General features: G+C 55.0%; 1 protein-coding gene across 2 annotated transcripts in view; it reads right to left on the bottom strand.

Moving 5' to 3' along the window:
* Positions 1–17,624, bottom strand: part of Elfn2 (extracellular leucine rich repeat and fibronectin type III domain containing 2) — a 49,175-nt gene extending 31,551 nt beyond the window's left edge. Inside the window, exon 1 of one of the 2 annotated variants that reach the window (XM_021183756.3) lies at positions 17,516–17,624. The gene's annotated coding sequence lies outside the window, so the exon portion shown is untranslated. Of the gene's footprint in view, positions 1–9,821; positions 9,954–17,515 lie in introns of those variants that run through there. The other variant, XM_085831613.1, reaches the window with a different exon arrangement.
* Between the last annotated feature and the right edge of the window lie 444 nt (positions 17,625–18,068).

Raw genomic sequence — 18,068 nt, 5'->3', positions numbered from 1 at the left:
GGCTCTTCTGAACTACGGCTCTGCTGGGAGGCAGTGGAAGGTAAAATCATGAGATAAATGACCCTAGAGTCGAATCACTGTGTGTTATTTCTGGGCAGCCTGGGCTGGCCCTGAACTTTCTATGTCCCTGAGAGTGACCTTGAACTTGGATCTTCCTGCCTTACCTCCCAAGTTATGGGGTCGGGGGCCTCCCCCACCATATACAGCCTATCCGTGCTGGGAGAGAGCTCAGGGCTTTCTGTGTTCTAGGCAAGCACTCTACCAATTGAGCAATCCCAGCCCTGGGCCACATCTTTGTCTACAATTGCTGCTGGAATGCCTATGTCACAAGCAGCAGGCAATATTCCAGGCCTAGCCCCAGCCTCAAGGCAGAGGCGCTGGTGAACATGGGGACACCCCGAGGAGTTGTGAGCATCCCCTCCACTCCTAACTATAGATATCCCTGCTACAGACACTGCAGGGCGAGCTCAACTCTGCCATGCTCTCTCACTGTCATAGAACCATCACACGTGTTGAACACCTACTGTGTGCCTAGGACCCCACAGGCCTCTTGATGCCAGGTTCACGTAACAGCCCTACTAAATGACCACTGCTGTCCCATTTTACACATGGGGAAGCTGAGGCTCCAGTAAATTGATGAATGGCAAGCTAAGGACTCAATCGTAATCTGGTCGCAAGGTGCCACACCCACCCAAGCCAAGGCCTTCTTCCCAGACACTTCCAGCCAGGTTGAACCCAGCCTAACCCAGACCTGACTCTCAGCTCTCAAGACCACCAAATTTACTTACCACACAAAGCAACAGGCGGCAGCTAAGGATTTAGGCTGTTCAAATCCTAATTCCACCACTGATGGTGGGCAGGATTCCTAACCTCTCTGTGCCTGGCTTTCCCTTCTGTAAGGTGGGAATATAATAGTATCTATTTTCTTGAAATGCTGATGGCATGATGAACACCTGTAACAGTCTTTAAAAAGTGCCCAGCATAGGTGTTATGTGTTATTGAATCATTTTAATAATAATAATAATAATAATAATAATAGTAATAATAGTAATAATAATAATAAAACAATTCCCCCTGATTCTTGGGTGGCCCAAGAATTGGGTCCCACAGAGAGTAAGAGGCAATGTTCAAACCATGGCTCTGACTTCCCTGCCTGAAGCAAATCCCCAGTTTAACTTAGAGAACAAAACTCCCAAGACTCACCCAGCTCAGACCCCAAGGAGGAAAGAGACACTGAGGACAATTGTGGGAGACGACACAGGGGACATGGCAGAGCTAAATCCAGACAGCTGTTCCAGCCTCCTCTTCTCCCTTCTTGGTGACTACTGCTCGTCTTCCCTACCCCACCTCAACTGTGGAAAATCTCAGCATGTCTATAGGCTCACTCTTCCACTCTTCCACCGGATTCTGAAAAGGCTCCTCTGGGCACCCATAAGCCTAAGTCAGGGCATGCAGGGACTTCAAGAGACACCAATGCTGCTCCCACACCCCGCTTCCTCAGAAGCATCCAGGGAAAAACTCCATCCAGAACGGAGTCCTGCGTGTGCTCAACCAAAAAGCACCAGGGCAGCCCAGATGCCCAACAGCCCTGGAAGCAGATCTCCAAGAACTACCACGACCTTGGTCCTAGAGTGTATCCAAGAAGCCTGCCCTAGGAAGGAGGCAGTGTCTTGCTACCCGTAGCAGGGAAGCAGAGAGAGAGAGAAACCCAGCACACTAAAGCTCAAGTCAGGGGGAGGGCAGCTCTGCTACGACTGAGGGGAACGGGAACAGGGACTCCGTGTGTGGCTACCCAGGCACGGTGAATGATGAATCCCATCCAGGAGAAAAAGTTGTTATGTGTCAGTGTGGAGGGGCTGAAGGCAGTTTCAGCGGCAGGCTTGTGGGGACTTGGGGACAGCAGTCTAGTCCTTTCTATTCATATTCCAGGAGCATGTGTCAGCCCTCTGGCTTAAATGGGGTTGTTTGCCCATACATTTTTTGACTGGGATACCCTGCAGCCCAAGGCCAACACACAGCAAGACTTCCCAGGCCACCATGCATCCATCACAGATCAATCCAACTCCCTTCAGGCCAAGCCCCAGAGAGAAGGCTGTGGAACCCAGGGCTCTGGGCAGAGAGCTGGAGAGTAAACAGGGCAGGCAAGGGAGCCCCGGAGGCAGCAGCAGCAGAAACACTCTGCTCAGACCCTGCTCAGAAGCTGCCCTGCCGTCACCAAATCAGAAAGACAAGAAGCAGACAGCAGCAGGTGGGTGTCCAGCAGGTGCCCGGCGAGGAGCAGACATATGCCATCTTCCTCTTCTAGCTGCTCGATCCCCCAAACTACACAAATCCCCTTTGCCAATGGACACTGGGAGTATGGTCTTCCCAGAGCCACAAAGCCACAGAGGGACAAAGAGCTGGGGTGGAGTCCTTACTTCCATTCCAAAGGCAGCATCTTTGCAGGCCCTGTTCCACGGGCAGTGAGTTTGGTGGGTGGGAGGAACAACAGAGGCTGACATCCCCACATTTCCGGCCCTGGCCACAGAGGCCATGTCTGTGATGGCGGGAACTCAGGAGCCCTTATTGGGTCAGGGGTGGGGCTGGGTTCTGAAGAACACCTCAGGCTAGGGAGGAATGGAGTCAGGCAGCCTGCTATGGGTAGAGTCAGAAATTGACATGTAGGCCCCTGTGCCTGACTCCTCCTGCAACTCCACACGTCATCACCCAGGAGTTTCTCAGCTCTAATCTGTCACCCCTGCCAGCCCTCCTGAGTGTCTGGCAGTACAGAAAAGGCTTGCCCCGTGGAGGTTCTGCCTAGACTCAGGGCTCCTGAGCCCCATCTCTCCTCTGCAGACATCCTTTTTAACACCCATCTCCTTCGCGGATAGGGCTGTTCCTGGCGAGCTCTGGCTCCCCCACAGGATCCTCAAGGCCCAACCCTTGGGGAAGAGGGGAAGGTTCATGTCTACCCACTGACTTCCATCCCCATTCTCAAGGGCAGGAGCTGACCTCTTATTCTGAGGTCCAGAGACAGTATGGAACTAGTCAGGGTCACTCTGCAAGGTGGAAGGCAGGAAGGAGGCCTGCAGCCCCTCCCCTACTCCCTCTATGCCTATGACCATGACAGCAGGGTTAATTGTGCTGTGACTCATTGTGGACACCAGGTGGGTGGGAGGGAGGTCTACAGCAGCTTCTAGAAAGTCATCAGGCACAGGCATGGTAGCCCTGTGGACCTTCTCCATGACCATGTTTGTATGTGTATGTGTGTGCATGTGTGTGTGCTTGTGTGAATATGTGTGTGTGTGCATGTGCTTGTGTGTATGTGCATGTGTTTGTGTGTGTATGTGTGTGTGCTTGTGCCTGTATGTGTGTATTTGCATGTGTTTGTGTGTATGTGTGTATGTGCATATGATTGTGTGTGTATGTGCATATGTTTGTGTGTATGTGCATGTGTTTGTGTGTATGTGCATGTGTTTGTGTGTATGTGTCTATGTGCATGTGTTTGTATGTGTGTATGTTCATGTGTGTGTGTATGTGCATGTGTGTGTGTGTGTGTGCCATTTTGCCTCCAACTTTACCTCCTTTCATCCCCTCCAGGGCACACCAAGATGTATGCGACTGGCATCTCTAAAGTGGATCTAACATACAGTGTCATATGTCTAATGGCAGAAAACCTAGCTGCAGTCCCTCTTCCACAGTCCCCAGGGGCCGCCTCTTGCAAGGAGTCTCCCCAGAATTCAGCAAGCCTACAGACAAGGGGACCAGCCTCTCCCACACTCAGAGAACAAGCTTAGCTGAGAACACCCCAGCACCTCCACCCTCAGACTAGGGATGCTAGAAGAGGAAGCCCTACCCCCTCACGCAGGGAACTCCCTTTCCTCAGATGAGAAAGATAGTGGGACGCCCACCTCTTGCCTGGGCCCTCTGTGCACATGGCCCCCTCTTGAGTGCCACACCCAATTCCCTCCTCTTCCTACCTCCCTCCTGGCGTCCCTCCAGGCTGGGCCAGTACCAGGCAGGCCACCCTCCTTGCCAGGCCCTATCTATGAATCCCACCTCTGTTGGATACCACAGTCCCCCTTTTCTCCTCCCCAAACAAACGGGGTCTTGAGCAAGACACTGGGACACTGCACACAAGGCCAGATCTATTCCCTGCCTGGCCTGGCTGCCAGTGGGGTTGGCAGCCACGCCGGGGGGCCATCTGTCTGTTTCACCACCCTCGTCCAGGCTCTGAAATGGGCCTGGGCATGCTACAGTCCATCCTTGCATTACTAAGGCCACAGCCCACTGCCCAGGTGAGCAGGATAGACCTCTCCCAAACCTGGATTCTTCTCTTCTAATAGGAAGCTCTGAGCTTGGCTCAAACCCCCACCCCAAACTCCCCTGCCCTGGCAAAGAACTGCCTGGACCTCAGTGTGCTCAGATGCTTCCCCTGGGCTGGATGGGGTGTGGTACCTGTGGAAAGTCCCTGGCATATGGCAGGGGCTCCATTAAACCAGCTCCTTACTGGACTGTGGTGGCATGACTTTAATCCCAGCACCCAGGAGGCAGAGGCAGGGGGATCTCTGTGAGTTTGAGGCCAGCCTGGTGTACAGAGTAAGTTCCAGGACAGGACAGCCCAGTCTACACCTAGATGATGATGATGGTGATGATGATGATGATGGTGATGGTGATGATAATGTTATCACTCCCCCCTCTTCTCTCTTCTTTGACATTCTCTGGTTCTATCAGCAACACACCCCCACCCGCATCTGGACATAACGAGGCACAACAGAACCCAAGTTGGCAGGGAACAGTGAGACCTGTCCGGCATACACTGAAAATGTCCCTCTTCAGAAATCAATGCCTTGGGCTTGGGTGTAGTTCAGTAAGTAACATGCTTGCTGCGTGAAGACCCAAGTTCAATGCCCAGAACCCTTATAAAAAGCCCAGCTTGCAGGTGCCCACTTGTGATCCCAGGGTGGGGAAGGAGGAGACAGGCAGATCCCTGGGGCTCCTTTCTGGCCAACCTAGCCAAGTCAGTGAACGCCAGATAAGAGTGAGTGAAGCCACCTAGAAATCAAGGTAGATGGGTGGCATCTGAGGAATGACACGTGATATTGGCCTCTGGCACACACACACACACACACACACAATTCCATGTAGGGCAACTATGAGCACTGCTAGACTAGGTGCCTCTTGAAGTTATTACCCTCCTACTCTGGGGGAGGGGGTCTCAAAGCCAAAAGTTGATCTGTCCTGAGAACTTTGATCCAGGATCCCCATTTTACAGTCACATAAACTGAGGACACAGAATGGTTCCTGACTTGCTTTTGACAGCTCTGATTGTTACCACCTAGTCTTCCCTTAGCCTTCCTCATCCAAAAGCCTTCTGTGACCTTGCCTTTGAAACCCGGGTCAAGGGCTAACCCTCCAGCCTAGGACATGAGGCTCCCAGAAAGACTGGGCAGCACAACAGACAGAAGCCCCAGATCGGGAGTCGGTCAGTTCAAGGCTCAAACTCAGGGCCTGTCACCTACTTCCTGGCACTTGTTCCCAGCTAGCCTGAGTCCATCCCAACCCCCACCCCAGCCCCCATGTAGAATTAAGTAGAAAGGACTGACTTGCCTGGTTGCCAGGCAGGGTCACCATCCCAAACACTCATCACATTGAGATTCCCTGTATGCCAGACCCCACACAGACTCTGGATCAGAGCTGGGGCAAGATGCCAAGCTGTGATGCCAGGACCCAGGGGATTGTATCATGGCATCTGGAGTTCAAGGTCATCCTCACGTACACTGTGAGCCTGGGCTACGTGAGACCCTGTCTACAAATGGTGTCTTAGGCTGGAGAGATAACTCTCAGGGAAGCATCTACCTTCAAACAGGAAGACCTGAGTCTGTGCCCTAGGACATACATAAAAAAAAAAAAAAAAGTAAGGTGTGGTATTTGCTTGCCATCTTGCTACTGCTAAGTGAAAACAGGGGGATGCCTGGGGCTCACTGGCCAGGCAGTTTTAGCCTTCATGGTGAGCTCTAGGCCAGTGAGGGACCCCTGTCTTAAAGGAGAGGAGGGAGGAAGGGAGGGATGGAAGAAGGGAGAAGGGAGGAAAGAAGGGAAGGAGGAAGAGAGAGAGAGAATGAGGGAGGGAGGGAGGAAAGGAGGGAGGGAGGGAGGAAATGAAATTGAACAGTGTCTGAGAAACAACAAACGATATCCTCTGCTCTCTACAGATATGGAAACACCAGAACACACATGTACACACACACACAGACACACACACACACAGACAAACACACAGACACATACACACAGACATACACAGACATATACACAGACACACACACAGAGGCACATTCACACTAAAAAAAACTAATAGGTTCTAAAGAGATGGCTCAGCAGTTACGAACAGCAGTTGTTCTAGAGGACCAGGGTTCAATTCTCAGCACCCACATGGTGGCTCACAACCATCTATGACTCCAATTCCAGATGATCCAACATCCTCTTCTGACCCTCTCAGGCATCAGGCACACATGTGGTGCACATACATGCATTCAGGCAAAACACCCAGACATGAAAAATAGCAACTTTGAAAAATAAACTAAAAACACTATTGGCGGTGTTGTAGGCAATATGGAGGGAGAGCAAGGAGGCCCAGAGAGACCACACTGGCTCGTGGGGAGAGCTTTCCCAAAGAAGTGATCACTGGGGGGCTGGTGAGATGGCTCAGTGGGTAAGAGCACCCGACTGCTCTTCCGAAGGTCCAGAGTTCAACTCCCAGCAACCACATGGTGGCTCACAACCATCCGTAATGAGATCTGGTGCCCTCTTCTGGAGTGTCTGAAGGCAGCTACAGTGTACTTACATATAATAAATAAATAAATCTTAAAAAAAAAAAAATAGAAGAAGAAGAAGTGATCACTGGAATGGCCAACCAGGAAGCAGCAAGGACAGACAAGCCAGTCACTGCAAAGCCCAGTGAGTCAGATGAGACCCAAAATCCAGAGACACAGCTGGGGACACTAGGTACTCAATGGCCAGCAGCTAAGTCGCCCGCCTCTGGGCAGTTGTCCCATGAATTTGAGATGTCTTCCTCATACCCCAGTGCATCTCAAGTCATCCTCATTACATGTCCCACTGTTACAGGTAAGGAAACTGCAGCTCCCAAGATCCCACAGGCCATAAATGGTACCTTGGGAGACCACCTAAGCCTGGTAGTCCCCAGCTCTGGGCTCCTGTCCATTGTCTGCCTGGGTCACCTCAGCTTAACCCCGTGTTAAGTCTGGTACAGTACCCAAATAAAGTCCAGGGATGACTGGTCCCTCTTAACACCATCTGGGGTCGCCCAGAACAACCCCCTCTCCCCTCCCTAAGCCAACCTGAAACTCAAAGAAGGCTGGCAAGGTGGGAGGTGGGAGGGGCAAGGAGCTTACAACTGGTGTGCTGAAGTCAGGTATCTCAGATCAGAACCTGAACCAAGATCCTTGTCACTTGAAAGATAGTCATCTTGACTGTTCCTCATGACTTCAGCATCCCCTGTAGGCACCTTCTCCATCCTTTATCTAAACGACCCTGTGGTGCTAAGAAAGTAGACAGGCTGACCATTTCCTAGGTCATCTGGGTGGGCAGTGCCCCAGTCCAGAGCTGTTTGAGAAAGCTTAAATCACAGAAGCCCAAGAAGGAAGGCAGAAAACAGGGACTCAGGCAATACCTGTGAGTAGGACCCTTTAATAAGAGTGCACACAAAGCAGGCAGGAGAGGACCCAGCAGGGGAGTCACCAAGTACTCAGGGTTCCATGCTACTTGTCCCCAATGGACCCTGCTCCCATTCCTAGAGAACTAGGGACAGGGACACACGAAGGCAGATCTCTGTGGACAAGACCACTGGGCTTCCATAAATAGCAGAAAATCACATTGAAGTCACCTTTAGGAGGACAGTAACGGTGTCACCTGCTGTGAGTCAGCTATGACCCAGAAACATGCTAGGTATGCTAGGTGCCCATGCATGACCCCCACACAGCCATCCTGTGAGACAGACGTCTCTTTCACAGATGCCCCCCCCCACCTTGTACAGAGGGGAAAACCAAAGTACAGGGTCACAGCATGTGGGTCAGACCCACGAGTCCAGCATTCTCCGCAGCTACTTCCTGTTATTATTTCAAGGAAATGTTGCTTCCAGGGAATTCCTGGGCAGTGGGAGAGGCAGAGACAGGTCCCCCCGGGGAAGGAAGAGGGCCTAAAAGCTGGGTGTATGGCCCCCAGGTTCCTCAGCCTCTTGGGTGACCTCGCACAATGAACTTGTAAAACTGGGACCTCAAAGGCAGAAATCAATGTCACATTCCCCACAGCACGGCACCTGGGATGGCGGGTTTGCAATCCATACAGGAGCAAGACAGAAACATGTGTCCAGGTGGTGATTTGGATGATCAAAGGCTCTGAGGAAAGAGGGGCTATGAGAGGTCCAGGAAAGCCACCGTCCCCTCAGAGAACAAATGGAAACTTTGAAAGGACAGAAGGGATAGGAAGCTCAGGCCCACCCATGGAAGAGTACTGCGCCCCCAAACACCCAGGCCCACCCATGGAAGAGTATTGCCCCCCCAAACACCCAGGCCCACCCATGGAAGAGTACTGCGCCCCCCAACACCCAGGCCCACCCATGGAAGAGTACTGCGCCCCCAAACACCCAGGCCCACCCATGGAAGAGTATTGCCCCCCCAAACACCCAGGCCCACCCATGGAAGAGTACTGCCCCCCCAAACACCCAGGCCCACCCATGGAAGAGTACTGCCCCCCCAAACACCCAGGCCCACTCATGGAAGAGTACTGCGCCCCCAAACACCCAGGCCCACCCATGGAAGAGTATTGCCCCCCCAAACACCCAGGCCCACTCATGGAAGAGCACTTCCCCCTCCCAAACACCCACTACAGCCCATAGTGACAACATGGAGTCCCCTGAAGCCCCCTCTTTGCTACTCCTCCACCACACTTTCTCCCCCACAGAAGCCCCTTCTGAGACCTGCACACCTCAGTGTGCCTCAGCCCTCCACGTGGAGACCACCACACCTTAGAGACAGCATCTTTCTCTGCTTAGCAACCACCAACACAGCCCAGTGAGCCAGCCTCCTCCCTGTCTCCTCCTCTCTCCATGGAGACCACAATGCCACAGCAACTGCCGTCACTCAGCGCCCGCCCCACTTGCCTGGACAACAGCTCCCTCCACGTGGCCACCACCAACACAGCCTTGCTGACATTGACAGCCCTCTCCTCTCCGGGGCAGCCACCAAGCACAGTTAGGCTGGACTGGTGCCGCCTGCCTGCCTGCCTGCCTGCTTGCCTGCCTGCCTGCGGCCTCCTGGAGTGTCACACTGTTCTCCCTGCCACCTCTAGAATTCAATGACAGGATCAGACCCCACACACATGCATAGCCAGCATCTCGCCTCTCACCTAGACCCTTCCTCAGCCAGCACTCTAGTGAAAAGCTCCCACTGGAGAGAAAAGAGGCTTTCCCAGAGGTTGACCCAGACTCCCAGCAGATACAGGATTCCTCTGCACAGGCCAGCAAGAGTCGGCCTCTAAGCTACCAAGGGGTTGGAAGTGGGGGGTTTCTGCTCACCCTCTGTGAAGACTGTCCCAGCCCCCAATAGCCTGCCACTTTGATAACAGCCTCTGAGGCCTTGGGGAGAGGGAGCCAGGAAGAGGCAAGGTTAGGGTGCCCATGGCTGGGGGCAGGGTCTGGAATCGGCAGGAAGGGACCCACGGCAGGCTGAAGCTGGGTTAGATCACAGGTTTGCAAGGCCAGGTCATGTGAGCTGTGCTCACACACAGCCACACACTCACAGTCATAAGGACCCTGTCCTTACCAGATGTCTGCCGGCAAAGGGGGCCCCTGAAGCCAGTGAGGCTCTGTCCCTGACCCGGGTCTCAAAGAAGGAGGTCCCCTAGGCAGCCCCGGAAGCAGCGGTGGCAATAAGGTCTTGGGTCCTGGCCCAGCACAGCAGTCCTCCTCAGTCCTCCGCTCTGCCAGGAGGCAAGGGGGAGAGAGGGAGGGAGGAAAGGAAGAGAGGGAGGGGGCAGCAGGAGGAGGGAGGAGGGAAAATGCTGAAGTCTTGAAGGGTACACTCACTTCTTTCTTAGGTTTCCCATGGCAACAGCATATACCACAAATGATATCAGTGTGAGAGAGAAGAGGCTGAGGGAAGGGAGGGGTGGAGGGAAAGGGAGAGAGATGGAGGCAGATCTAGAGACAGAGCTGGAGGGCCGTGGCAGCTGGGAGATGGCGGGGGTTTGGGGGGAGGTCTGGGGGGAGAGACAGAGATAAAGAGATATGGAGAGAGAGACAGAAAGATGAGGGGAGAGATGGAGAGAGACTGAAGAGGATGAAGACAGGAGAAAGAGAGATGGAGGAAGATGGGAAGAGATGAAGATGGGAAGAGATGGACTGAGATGAAGAGAAGTCAGAGAGATGAAAGGAGAGATAGATGGAGAGAGAGATAGCTGGAGAGATGAAGGCAGAGACGTGTGGGAGGAGATGGAGAGAGACTGAGATAGAGAGGTGGGGAGAGAGATGAAGAGGCACAGAGATACTGTGAGAGACAGAGAGGAAGACGGGAAAGAAGGAGTAGGGATAAGTGGGGTGAAGGATGGAGCAATATGGCAAACTGGTGAGAGACAGAAGAGAGCCTGCCAGTGGGGGAGGAGCCCGGGAGGGTTAGGGCCTCGGGACAGATAGGCAGACTGGGAACTCTCCAAGGTATAGCATGGAGTTTAGGGGCAGAGCAGGAGGCCAGGGGCCACCAGACATCTTTGAAGTCAGAGGGCAGAAGTGATCAATGGATGATCAACGTTATTCAATAGATGGGTAGGTCTTCTGGGAACAGAGGGACTCCAGCTCGGCCACAGGGTCCCTGACTCTCCCAAGTCCCCTCACTCACAGGCACTGCCACACATTTACACACCCACAGTAATGCTCAGGACCCACACATATAGTGTTCACTTCACCTGAGTGCCCACCTGTGCCACCCTTCTGCCGGTCCTCCAAATCACCAGCAACATCCAGTCCCTCTCATCAACTGGAGCCACACCCTGTCCACAGCCAGGAAGGATGAGCCCTGACCCTGCGAGCCCCCTCTCATTCAGAATTCCACATGACAGACACACACCCCTTGCTCAGTCCTGCCATGCCCTGTCAGTCTCCCACCATGGGCTTACATACACCCGTCTGCTCTCTACCTGCACAGGCACAATGGGGACAGGGATGGCGGGGCCCAAGCTCTGCCTCCGAATGTATACACACGTGTTGTGCACACTCACAGGGCCCCCCTTGCCTGTCTGCTCCCACATCCTCCATCAGCCCAGATGGCACTCCCAGACCTCCCACGCAGGCAGGGGCTCACACCTCACCCCCTCACCAGTGCCATTCACAAACATATGTAGACCTACCCAGCACTGGCAGCCTTCGCACTCAGAACATAAACACTGAAGCCCTGCCTGCCTGGGTTCCCTCACCCCCACCCAGAGGCAGAAAGGGTGAACAAGGGTGGAAACTGAGAGAATGACTCCCAACCCTAGCAGAGGCCCACTGAGACCCTTGGCCAGCGAGGGCTGCAACCCTCCCATGCGGCACACTCTAGACACACACCCACACGGTGCACCCAGACAGAACCAACACGCCCACAGAGCCTGGACAGGGGGAGAGCCCCTACATAGGCATACGTCCCAACACACAGCCCCACAGCTGTGTCAGCACGCCTGGGGACTCTGCAGAGACACACATCAGCACACCCACAGATACACACTAGCCCCCTGCTGCGGGCTGCTCACACATTCAGACTTGCCAAAGGCACCCAGACAAACACGCCCCCGTGCACAGGACACCCTACAGAGTTTCACACGCCAACACATACATGTCCCCAAGCCTGCCCACACAGGGAACCCCTCCCAGGCATGGGAACCAATGCACACCTGCCACGCTACCCCAGGACACTGGACCATGCCTGCACCCTCTGCAGTATACCCCAGGGGGTGCACGCTAGATCTCCGTCTGAGCAGGACACGCTCCTGCCCCACCAACGCGCCGGCCTCGCTGCGTTCCTACCCCCACCCTTATCCTCACCCCCACCCCCACCCCCACCCGGACCCGCCTCCGCCGGCGGCTCTTCATCCTGCGCACCGAGCCGAGCCCAAAGCCCGTGAAATTGGCTGCGAGAGCGTCAGCGGCTGCGGCTGCAAATTCTAAGCACAGGGAAGTAAGGCGGAAAGCGGCGGCCGAGCCGAGGGCGGGCGACGCCGGGCGGGGACCGGCAGCCGCAGGAGGCGGCGGGGGCCCCGCGGGACCAGCTCCGGCCGACCGGATACACACCTCCTCTGGGACGCCTTCCTGGCTCTGAACCCCTTTGCGCAGTCTCAGGCCCAGCTTGGTGTAGGAGCTGATGCTCTGTCCAAGGTGCTGGGGCAGTCCCTCTCCAGCTCTGCCTCCAAGGCCTGGCTTTACCGGCTGTGCCACCTCAAATCCGGGACGGCAGACTGCATCCTCTTGATCATCTGCGCAAGAGTGATGCTACCAAAGGGCGTCTAGGGACTATGTGAGGGGCTCACAGAATCCGTGCAGAACAGCAGCCAGGGCAAGCTAAAGATTGTCAGTCCGTATCCACCTGTGTCACCCGAGGCAGGGCTCTGCCCTGAGTTCAGGCCCCTCGGGAGAACCAGGACGGCCTTGCTGCCTACCCATAGCCTGGAAAGAGTCCTAGAAACCCGAAGGGACATGTAACAGTCCCCCCCAGACCTCCACAACACTGTCATCCCACTGCAAACATGAATGAGTTGATTGTTAAGGAAAGCATCAGAGTGGGGTTCCTGGACCCTCTCAGGGTCCTGTGGAACCAAAGTCATGTCAAGCAGGGACTAAGAGCCTACATTTTAGCAAACACTAGAGATCAGCATACTCGGCACATGCTTTCTCAACCCGGCCTGTATGGTCGACCCCCCAAACCACAAGTCTAGACTTGTCTTCCCAAAAATTCACTCCGTGCTTCCCTACCTCCATGGCCCTGGCCCACACATGCTTTCTCCACCTGGTCGGGCTCCCACTCCCACCCCCAGAGGCTGGCAGTCACAATCCTCTAGCCAAAATTAAACAAGGAAAAAAAGAAAACACTCTCTCATGCTTCTCTGGCACAGAGCAGGTGCCGGCTCAAGGGAGCTCTAGATTGCCCAGAACAGAAGGCAGCCCAGCCTCCACCAGCCAGCCTGGGGCTCCGCAGCACCTGCCTCCAGCCTCCAGCACCAGCCCTTCCTAGTCAGAGCACTCACTAATGAAGACCAGCTGTCACAAAAGCCCTACTGTGTGCCAGAGGTTTAGGACTCCTCTCCAGAGGCACTTGTCTGAGCCCCGGGCCTGTTGTTCTCCCTGGGTGAACAGCATACATCTGTGAGCACCATCTGAATGGGAGAAGCATCAACCAGCGTCCGGTAGATGGAAGATGTGTTTGATGAGCAGTTGCTGAGGACCATGGAGTTTGGCAGGCAGTTGGGAGAGACAAACCAGAAACAGCTCAGCGAGCAAGCAGATCTGTGAAACACACCCCTCTGCCTGCCCAGGTCATGAGAAGGGCAGGGAATAGAGGCAAGCGGGTCCTAGTATCTCTCTGTCCAAGACCCCAGAAGGACTGTAGTGGGGGAAAGATGTTACTCGGGAGAGAAACTGAGTCAAGTCTGAGGCTTGGGGCTGTCTCAGAGCAGACAGATCACCAACTCTTGGGAGTCACTTCCCATAGTTCTCTAAAGAGAGGGGGGTGACAGGAAGGATGGGCCTTGTCCTCTGTGTGCTCAAGACATAACCAAAACCCAGGGTGGGTAGACTGTAACTCCTGGACCCTCTTCACTTAATGAACTGGCTCCCACACAATTCAGAAGATGAGACGTTCAGGCTGAAAAGAGCAGAAAGTATGGGCTAACATACACACACACACACACACACACATACAGACACACACACAGACATACACACAGCCAAATACCCACAAACACAATGTCAGAGGCACCATGGAAGGCCAGAATCAGAGAACTTTCTTCAGGAAGAGAAAGTGGGATGGGGGAGCAAGACCTGGGGGCTCCCCCAGTGTCTCCTCCTGCAGGTCTATCCTTGCATCATCACACAAGTCACCCCCACCTACTGCTCCCCATATGGCCAGGTCCCTGTCCTCATTTACAAATGAGTGGCACACACCTTGAGAGGACCCTAGTGACAGACAGGGCACCCAAAGATGAAAGGACCCAGGCCCAGATGGCAAGAAGTTTAGAAAAGAATGGAGCTTGTCTTAAAGTCTGCCTTTGAAGTTCCAGTCCTAATTGCCCATCTGTGCAGCCCTGGGCTGGTCTACAACCTCTCTGTGCCTTGTCTGTGGGATGAAGTATTCCTATTGCTCTCACTATGCAAGGATTCTCTGGGACTATGCAAGAGCCAAAGACAAGTTATAGATTGTACCCCAAACCAGGCCTTAAGGCAGGGGCTGAAGGGACCCCTCCCTAATGTTCTCAGTGTTGCAACTGTATTGGCCACTGTTCTCCAAAGCCAACCCCTTCCTGTGGCTTGCCCAGGTGTCCCTGCAGTCCTCAAGACCTCCCAAGGGCTTCCCCAGGAGCTGTGTGCAGGGCTGGGCTGAAGGAAAGGGCACTCTACTATCCTGAGCCCACAGACAGTATCCCCAGCCGCAGTGTCAGAACCTCTGCCCTGGGTAGTCACTGAGCCAGGAGGAGGTTAATTTGATCAGGGATTGCCTGGGACAGATGGAGGCAGATGCGAGAGTTAGCCTTCTATATACTGTTCTCACACAAGCAGTCTGACAGAAGGTACGGAGTCTCAAACTCTTCCTACCTATAGAGCCTATGTCACACACAACTGGGAGCAGCAGAGGTGGCCCTAACACTCCTGACAGCCATGGGATGAGAAGAGGGCCGTCCTGAGGAGAGAGCATGAGGATTCAGAGCCCCTGGAGAAGGCTTGACAGATGAGTGTGCCCATCTCCATACACATCTGTGGGAGCGACAGCCAGTAACCTTTGAACCCACCCTTTGTGTCACATACGGTCCCTTTCCCTGGTGACCTGATGTTTTCCCTGCAGCCACACTGTGGAGGGGGAAAAATGCATTGACCTCAGTTTCCCTGAGGGATGTGACAGCAGCCAGCCCATCCACCTACAGGACTACTTCAAGGACCCCAGAAAAGAAGGGAAGCAACATCTTTGCAGAGTTCGACTCAAACCAAAACAGCAGGGGGTGCTGGAGGGGAGGGGTGTTCTAAGGTACAGAAAGACAGAGCTGGCACAGACAGACTGAGCTCCACCCCAGGTGCCAGACACCAAAAGGCCTGCTGTGGTTCCTGGGACCCCCATTCTTCACTTCTAGCCTCCTCCACAAGTGACAGATGAAGGTCCAGGCAGGAAAGTAGCAAAACTCAAAAATGCAAAACTCAGAAAACAGCAAATTGAGATTAGAATCTGAGGCACCATGCTCCCTCGAAGTGTGCCCAGGCATCCACATAAATGTATGCAAACAAGGTATGTGCCCAAGGTCTGTGAGCTGCTAGCACAGACTAGAGAGACTCAGAGGCTAGGGGATATCATGAGTGAGAGGATGAGGTACATCCTTGGGGAGCAACCTCCTTAAAAAAATGAACGACCACACCTCCTCCGACCACCAGGAAATTTGGGTCCCTTGCAAGAGACCTCTTGCTCTTGCTCCATCCCCTGCTCCTCTTCTTTCTCCTCCCAAGGGGCATAAACACACTCAACCCCACACATGTACAGTGATATCATATGCCCCGGCCCATAAGGGTGGCCCTCACATTGCTGTCCCTGTGACGTCACCAATAGCCTGAAGCTGATGTCACACCCCAAGGTTCTCACTGACATCACACACACACACTTCTCTCTCCCGGTGTCCTACTCTTCTTCTCCCGGCCCAGAGGTCCCCCTGTCCACCATGCATGACAAGGGGGTCCACAGATAGCTAAGACAGCAGCAGTGTGTGTTCATCCACATACCAGACAACATTGACACGCATGTGCAAGCCCACTGTTGATCTAGACATAACATGTCCCACAGGTGTCCACAGGGTACAGAAACAGTTAGAGCCAAGCACACACACAGAGAGACACAGGCAAACATGCCTAGCCCTAGTGATGCAGCTCCGGGTGTTGAGATGCCCCTCCTCCATCAGCGAAGCCAACAGCCAGAGCTGCAGCTTCTACTACATTCCTCCAGGTACCGACGAGCAGCTGCCCCTTCCCCCAGCTTCTCCTCCCACAGCCTGGCCTGCTGACAGTGACATCCGCAGCCGGACACAGGAGCACGCGCGCACACACATGCACGCGCACCCAGCACACACACGCGCGCACACACACACACACACCCCAGTTCAACACCTGTATCTCTCAACAAGGAGCCAGCTGCAGGGTAAGAAGAGTCCAGAGCCCTGGGAAGTACCCTTAAGTACCACATGTATTCAGATCTGGCTGAGATTCTGAGCAGTGTCCCTGGCTCATTCTCCTTGGTCATGCCTGACACACCGAGGCCTGGCAGCCTCTATCCTCCTCCACACAATCTCCCCAAGTACGCAGATTCAGAGAGAGAGAGAGAGAGAGAGAGAGAGAGAGAGAGACGCACACAGACACATACAGACACACAGACACATACAAGCTCTCTCCCCTCCAAATATTCCAAGGAAGCCCTGCTGAGCCACAGATTGTGTGTGTGTGTGTGTGGCAATGGGGGTCTATCCTGAGTCAATACACATCCTTCCCACATGCATATACCACCCCACCAGCCAACACACCCACCCTCTACCCCCTCCTAGCCAGTAGCAGTACACACACACACACACACACACACACACACACACACACACCACTAGGCAGTGGTGGGGCTCAGTCAGAGCTGCAGTCTGTCCGTTTATGCTGGTGCTTCTGTCCCACACCAGCCCTGCCGAGGGGGAAAAAATCCAAGCCCTTGCAAGGGTCTCAGCGTACCCTAACTCTGGTCCCCCTACTACATTCACAGTGCCCCTGAGAGATAGGGGGACAAGCCACACGCCGGTCCCTTCCCCTTGGGCTAGAGATCTAGCCACCCTGTGAAGTCTCCCTTACCAGTGAGATGAATTCCTTGACCCGCCACGACTCAGTGAAAAGCGGGCCGGAGCTCTGGTTCGCCAAAATGGGGGCCAGAGAGGTGCGGCGTGGCACTGGCTAGCAAAACCGTCCTCAAGCTTCTGCATCACCACCGCGAAAATGTTCACCTCGACGCTCGTCCTCCCTGCCCTCCCACCACGCCTCCGCCCAACCTCTCCCCCACCACCTTGCGCAGGGTGGTCCCTTGAGGGTCTTATGGGGGATCCCCAGACCAAGAAGAACCCGGAGTGGCTCTCCCTGCCTCATCCTCCCCTCCCGGGTCCCTTTCCAAGCCCCACCCCCGCTGGCGGCCAGGGAGCCCTCAGCTCAGCCTGGATTCCCGGGGTCTCCGCCAGCCGCCTGCAGCGCTCGGATCCGGAGGAATCCACTCACCTCCAGTCCTGACTGGGATCCGAGCGGGATGCCACCACCTCCCGGCAGCGGGTGCTGCGGGGCCTGCGCCGGAGAGCGAGCGTGAGCGCGGGTGCGAGTGTGCGCGGCGGCCGGCCGTGGCTCTGTGCGTGTCGTGTGTCTGTGGCGTGGCCCGGGCGTGTGTGTCTGTGAGCGTGCGTGTGCGCGCAGACACTGCCACCCCCGCCTCCCGCCGCGTAGGGCTGCTGCCCGCAGAGGGCCCGGGTGCTGGGCGGAGGACCTCAGGGGCTGGCGATCACTGCGTCTGTCGGTCCGTCCGGCTCTGTAGCCAGATCCCTTCACAGGCCTCTCTCCGTTGCAGACCCTCCCGCCCCTCCGCCGTCTGCTTCCACGGCCACAAGCGCGCTCCCAGACACACGCCACGGGGCGGGGGCCGCGCTGGGCTCTGGCGCTACTGCAGCTGCAGCGCCCTGTGAGGTGGCTGCACCGCGGACCGCCAAGCCCGGGCACCCGCCGAGCGCGCCCCCCGGCCCCGCCCCACCTCGGCCACCTCTCTCCGGGCTGTGTCTCAGTT

Source organism: Mus caroli, unplaced genomic scaffold (assembly GCF_978045245.1).
Source record: "Mus caroli unplaced genomic scaffold, Mus_caroli_1 scaffold_16, whole genome shotgun sequence".
NCBI classification, from domain to species: domain Eukaryota; kingdom Metazoa; phylum Chordata; class Mammalia; order Rodentia; family Muridae; genus Mus; species Mus caroli.
This window is presented reverse-complemented; position numbering and strand designations above follow the sequence as displayed.